The following is a 7,532-nucleotide window of genomic DNA, read 5'->3' as shown; positions in this document are numbered from 1 at the left end:
ATTTATATATTTCCTGTTTGAAAAGGAGACACTCTTCTGACATCAAATTATGGAGAAAATGCTTTCTGAATTTGAAGCTACACTTTGGGAAAAATTACTTTCATGAGTTGAAAGTGGTGTTTGTTAAGTATAAATGATCTTCAGAGTAAGTATAGTCTTCATTTTTTTAGTGTACTACAGAGCATCACACAGACAATAAAAGATTGTAAAATACTTACCAAAAAGAAAAAGAAGATATCTAAGGAGATGTCTCAGACAAACCTTTGGAAACTGCTTTCATTTTCCAGTTCCACTGTAATCAAATTATTCCACCATCTTTTCAGAAGCAAACCCTAATGTTTTCCTTACTCTTTCTGAATATATTCCCACTTGGAAACAGAAGATAAAAAGCAAGGGAGAGGGAATTCCTTACTATGATACCATTTCACAACCAGAAACCAAAATCAACAAGAGAAACTTCATAATTCTTCCCTTTGAACTCAGACACACAGTTGGTGAAACCACTGGATTCAAACAGATTTTCTTTTATATATCTTTTATATATTTTCTTAGAATTTTGTTCTCTGGCAATATATTTTGGGTTGGGGAAAATGCTTTCTTTTGCTAAAATATTCACTCTTTTCTTATTATTGTTGCAGTCAAGAGGCAATACTTCATTGAAAAAAGAACTAGATGAAAAAAGAAAATAAGAAATCAGGGAAGAACCCATTCCATCCCAAAGGTAAGTTTTCTTGTCCTCTTTAACTTTATTGAAGGCAGTTTCATTACACTGGAGCACGCAACACGTGTTTCTTTCTGGAGGACTCTCAGCCACAGCCAGATTCTCTGAAGATTTTTGAAATTTCATTTAAATTAACATCTCTCTGTAAATTTCTGTGAAGCTCTCTTTTTATAAGGAAAGAAGGGAGGTGTGGGTAAGGAAAACTCAGGTTTGACAGGTAGTGTTTGGGAATGTTCTACCGCTGCCTGGGGATGTTCAGAGGAAAAAATCCTTCTCATTCTTTGATGTTTTCCAGTAAGGACAGAAGGGAATTAAATTGCCAGTGCAGAGGAGTTTTAAAACAGAGACTTGATACTTAGGGACAAAAAACCCCCACATTAAAAAAAAAAGCATTAAAAATAATCCTATTAAAAAAGAAAAACAGAATCTAATGAAGTCTGTGTTATAATCTGCAAAGTGATGACATCAGAAAGCAGACAAGCAATTAAACACGATCCTTCACATTGTGAGGTAGAGATCTAAAGCAAACAGAGGGTCCACAAATATTTGCCTCAAAAGTTATCTGCTTCTAAAATATATACATGTATAATAAGTACCGCGTCTTGATAATCTTTCAAATCTAAGTGCGTTCATCTATTTTTTCTATTTCAAAAGTTACTGTATAACCTCTTTAATATTCTTCTTCACTTTCTGTAGGTGCTCCAAAATTTGAACCATCAAAATGTCATCTTTTCATTTTTTCTGTTTTAATCAAACTGTTCAAAAGAATCTTTTAGTCATGAAGAGAAAACAATGGCTCACTGAATACAGTATTGAGAAAGTAAAACATACATTAAATGTTAATAAAGAACTATAAACCTCTTCCTAATGAACTTACATGCAGATCTGTAGCTCCACCTAGGAGGAGGAGTAAAAAGAGGAGGAGGAAGATTAAGGTGTCTTAACACCTGTAAGTACTGGTCTTAACTCAGCATTTTTTTCCTTAATATGTGACATGTTGTGTAGTGTTCCTTGTTCTGTGAAAGAAGAAAGAAATACTCTGAAAAACATCAATTCCAGTGTGAAAAAAAAATTCTTTCCCAGAAATATTAAGTATGGTTTCTAAATTCTTAAATGTTCTTAATGATAAGGCTCTTTGATACATTTTGAAAAATAAGTGCTTCAAAATTGGGTCTCAAATCTTATTTAAAAGTAAATTAAAAAGGTTTTAGTCAATAGCACTTTATCTATTGATTTTGATTTTTATATGACTTTGCCCTTTAGCCACTTTTAAAATGGAAAACATAATATGTAAAATATATACACTTGTTTTGACATAAAGATAAATTATCTAATTTCTGTAATCTATCTCAGCTATGGACAGATGCAGGAAAATTCCTGGGAGGCAGACACTGGGTCTTTGAGGCATCATGCAACATTTTGAAAGTCAGAACACAAATAACCTCGATATGAGAAACAATAATGGTCTCTGCCAATTTATTAAATTGCATCTCTTTTCTACTCACATAACTTCACTGGTCTGGGTTAAGCTTGAAGTGGCTCTTCCCTCAAGTTCTCATTCCTTTAGCACACTCGGTCAGCTAGTGACAGCTTTGTCTCTTCTTTACAAAAAACACGGAGCTGGATATCAATATATAGATTTAATATGAACCTCTTATTTTTGGTATCTTGCAGATGTCTAAAACGTATTTTGAATTAGAAAATAGACAGATTCAATCAGCATGTGACAGGTTTTGAAAGGACTCACACTTCCTTATTACCATCTTTAAAAAACAAAATGAAGAGTAAAGAATAAAAAAGCATACAAAATATGCTGAAAAGCAGGTAGTTGAAGGATCAGTGTGTAGGATAACAACCAACAACTGGTGAATTTGGTAGCTTGAAAATGCATATACATGTAATGATTTGAAAAAAAAAAATCCAGTAAGCAATATTGTTTCATTATACTCTGCATGATCATCTGCAATAGTACATTTTTAAAAAAATATTTGTTTTTTAATACATTTAAGAATTGGCTTAACAACACGCCATACAGTACTCAGCACTGCAATACTCCCATTGTCTCTGAGTACGTCTAAGTTTTCAATTTTAATTTTTTGTTCCTTTTGCTCATGACAGATTTTTTCAGAGACTTCAACACAGTGGAAAGGTGGCAAGGGCAGAAGAGGATAAAAGCAATTAACATACTGACATAAAATAATCAATATAATACCAAACAGCAAGGGGTTTCTTATGTAGCTACAGCATTACCAGTACCTGAGCGAGGAACTTCTAAGCTATCTGTTGCCACACTGCCGAAGTACTGATTGTATTAGAGGTATCCCAGATGCTTTGCACTCCACTGACACAAAGCAGTCATACAGAACAGTGTACAGCAACTGGGACAGACACATGACATGAGATCTCTGAGAGTTTATATATACATTCCTGATCTGATAATAGCACTAGGTGTTGAACAAATAACAGCCATTGTAATTACTCCTAAATGTGAACCAGCTCTTTTATTTCCGATACTACCATGATTTCTTTATAACCTTTCTCACCACACTATATATAGGTATTACCACAGAGCCTGCTTATGTAGAACAATGCAAATCAACAGGAGTACCAGCACACCGAAACTTTTGGCTAGCTGATCTCAGAAACTTGTATGAACATTAATAGGGTAAAAGCTTAACAATGTTGTGGATGATGTATGCATGACACTCCTGCAATTTAAATACAACATATTTGTCTGGTGGATTTTGTAGTGACACTGAGAAACCTAAATTGGATATGGAGACCTGGAGTACTTATTTGCATGTTAATACATTTTTATCCTATATGACTGTTTTCAACAGCAATATTATGGCATTAGATCAAGCCAAAAACTTGGGTGCATTTTAGATGAATTTTCTGCTTTGATTTCAGTTGAAGTCTTTGCAAGAAGACAAAATAAAAAAAAAATCTGTAGTATGTACATATAAATATATATTTCTACATATCTAAAAATATCAACACACACTTAGAAGACCGTAAATCACTCTCATTCATAGAAAGATCTTACTATATGAGTACAATCATTTCTGCAGAAAAATGCTAGTATGTACCCAGAAAATGTAATTTGTATAAACAAGTGATGAATTGCAAAATGCAGTACAATTAATTTATGCACACATAATATCCATAAATACTGTCATCTTCTTTCACTTTTCTGTGACTACAGAATGCTTGCCTTGGTCTGAAAATATATATATATTTTAAACAATTCATTAATTTGATTTAATACATTACATTCTTTAGAATCAAGGAACATAATACATAGAATATATCAGGTCCATACATTTCTTAAGGTCTAAAAGGCATAATCGTTACTTATGGACTATATTATGTTGATATTTTCTAGAACTAACATGATCATTAGCAGAATTTCCACTTTCCTCTGCACTTTCCCTATTTTCCTGTACATCGAACGCTGCCCTACAGATGGAGAACAGCTCAATGGAAAAAGACGTATGTGCACAGGAATATAAAGAGACTGACAGAGGGGAGATGAAACAGAAATGATGTCTAATCCACAAATGAGGAAAAGTAATGATATTACTGACTTACAGGTGTTTTTCCTCACAAACAGGAGACATCTTAAATTCAATTTGCTATTGAAATAGCAAATATATGACAAGGTTTTTTTATGTAACTGGCAGACATTTTCATTTTTGTTTTTTTTTAAGTCTTCCAAAAAAGCTTTAAAATATCTGTCCATATGATCTATGGACAATTATGGAAGGATTAGATTTGCACACAAGCTCTTAAGGTACCTTATAAATTTTAGTATAATAATACTATATGAATAATATTACCTTATTAATGCAAGTAAAGATGTATTTACCACAATTTTACTCTTCTCCCTGTAGAAAAATCCCAAAGTGAAGCTGACTTAAAGTGGGTGGAATTTGAAACAAAAATTCCTCTCATGTCTCCCGGAAAAGCCATATTAAGAAGGATGTTCTCCAGCCAGATCCCCTCCCCCCCACTTAATCTAAAGTAAGTTTAGAAAATTATTGTATTTTTGGTAAGAATATTTTAGTATTATAAATCAATGAATAAATATACTGACCCATATGCTATAAGGCATAAGTGTACTATTTTCCTCTGTCAATGACAGATACAGTCTTTCTTTTGTGTTATTCAATCCTCCTTCCCTAGAAAGGAGCATATTTTCTGGCAGGTCAAAAATGTAAGATGTAAATTAGGAGGACTCCAAAGCAGACCATGAAAAGTAAGTAACCAAAGACATAAACAATTCTTGAATGTGTAAATAAAGGATGAGGAAAAGTTAAGAAAGAACTGGTGGTATAGCTGGATTTCAAAAGATAACATTACAAAAAGCAGGTAAATGCTTTATTTTGTCACTTTTCTCCAGAAGATGGAATAAGTCATGTTCAAAGTTTCTGAACATTAGTTTTAAGAAAATACTGGAACAAACAGATAAATTGAAAAGCTGTACTTCATTAGGCCTAGATACAGTTATTCACGAGTTCTGCTGAAGCCTCGGAGTCATCTGGCTGAACTGCAAGTTCTAATGCAGTAGTTAACGGAAAATGAAAAAGGCTTCAGGGTAGCAAATCTACTTGTCTTATGCTAGCTAGGACTCCAAAATCATGGATACCAGCAGTCAAAAATGATTACTTTAAAAGGGTATGACATAGGAAAATATTAAAAACCGGTTATGAATTTCTGCCTCATTTGTACAGTGCTAGTGCAACAGGAATATCTTCTACTAAGGAGAGCTAAAGTATATAATTTCATATTATATAATACAGAAAGATAAAATTATATAGAAATATAATTTTTTTTATTTTCAAAAGTTATTGACAGTAAAACCTGGGACTGCTCATGGGACAAGAGGAAAAGTTTTATCATGTATTAAGCCTTGGTTAATTGGAAAGAGACAGAAAAGAGAAAAGAGAAATGAAATAATCCGTTTTCATTACATCCAGTGGTTAGCGTGTTAATTAACACATTATTTAGTATATATTGATTCCTGTAAAGGGTCAAACAAATACTGAAATTTGCAGAGGACATAGAATTGTATGAGCTGTAATGTCAAGATGGTAGGTGAGTGGAGAAAACAAATGAAATGCAATGTTAAAGGATGAACTAATATATATTAGGAACAATATTTTAAGCAACCCAAAAACATTGCTTGGTTATAATGCTTATAACTATCTAGTGTGACTCAGCTGAAAAAAAACAGTATTACATTTCTGGCTAGTAGCATGTAAAGCTTTGCAAAATCCTATAGCATTCAAAAAAAACCCAAACAACAAACCTAAATATCTCTAGAGAGGAAATGTAATATATATATACATTATATGGGTGTATATATATATATTAAAAAACCCAACAACTTACAATGTTCTTCAGTGTAGTCACCATCCCTGGAGGTATTTAAAAGACAAGTAGACGTGGCGCTTAGGGACATGGTTTAGTGGTGGACTTGGTAGTGTTAGGTTAATAGTTGGACTCGATGATCTGAAACGTTCCTCCCAACCAAAACAATTCTATGATTCTATGATATTCATTCCCCAGCACGTGAACTTCAGTACTGACTATTCCATCTTGAAAAAGACAGAGCGCAAACAGAAGGGGATTAGAACTGAAGGCTACATACAGAAACATTTTTCTTTAAGGAGATACAATAGAGATTCATAGTACGAAGGCATACAATGAAACCACATGGAATGACAGGTATCACACAGGCAGAGCAGCATTTCCAATGTGACTTTAACCTTTTAAGTTTCATTTTCAAGTGTCTAAGGAATTTTAAATGCAAGATTTAAGACTGCTAATTTTCTTTAGGTCCTCTAGCAAATTATACACAAGAAATCAGGTGTTCTTTTCTAGAAAGAACATAGAAAAGTTCATTGACATTGAAAAGCAAGAAAATGAAAACACACAGAGACATTTTATAAATATATCTACATTTACATACGTGTGTGTCTAAACAAAATGCATAATTGACTTCTGTAATTCAGTGCATTAAAATTTCATAGCTGAAGAGTAGCTATATACATAAAAGAAGAGGATAAAACCAGTGAGACATAACTATGGATAATGATATTTGTCACAGTTACCATAAGAAAAGAAAAATGTTGCGTGTCAACCTTGTAATCTCTCTAGCGGTGGGCTCGCACAAGCAAGCCGAACTCTCGAGCAAGTAATACGGGCAGAAACTCAGCAGATGACAAAATCATGTACATTCAGGGAAGGAGAAAAGGCACCTTCCTTCCTCCTGAGCAAAACTGCTTGTTTTCCCTCAGAGGTCACTACCAGAAATTCCTTCTCCAAGCTGACACTCTTGACCAGAGGATCTCTTTTTGGTAGCAAGACCTCAGATTGCTAAGACTCGTGGAAAATATAACTGGAAAATTAATGTTTAAGGCTTGTGAATTGACTGATTATGTTGGATTAGAAAATGAAATATAAAAATCCAAAGCACTGCAGGTTAGCCATGGGGGCTGGACATCAAAGGTCATTTATTTCAGTCAAGAAGACTGTCTAGGTAGAAACTTGTTTTTCACTGATTATCTCAGACTGATTAGGAAAGAGACACTGCTCAGCTGGGTGGTACAAAGAACAGAAATTTAGAAAATGCAGGGCAAAGATATCTTGATGAGAACAAGAAAGAAACACAAATGAGGCAAAACAAACCATTTTACACGTGGCTGTTGGGCATCCTTGGCTGTTCATTAGTGAGTGTGAGGTATCAGCAGAATAAATAACGTCCTTTATGGGGAACTTACTATGCAACTTCCCAGTATGATATTTC

Source organism: Nyctibius grandis, chromosome 6 (assembly GCF_013368605.1).
Source record: "Nyctibius grandis isolate bNycGra1 chromosome 6, bNycGra1.pri, whole genome shotgun sequence".
In the NCBI taxonomy this organism is placed as follows: Eukaryota; Metazoa; Chordata; class Aves; order Nyctibiiformes; family Nyctibiidae; genus Nyctibius; species Nyctibius grandis.
Note: the sequence above shows the minus strand (reverse complement) of the source record.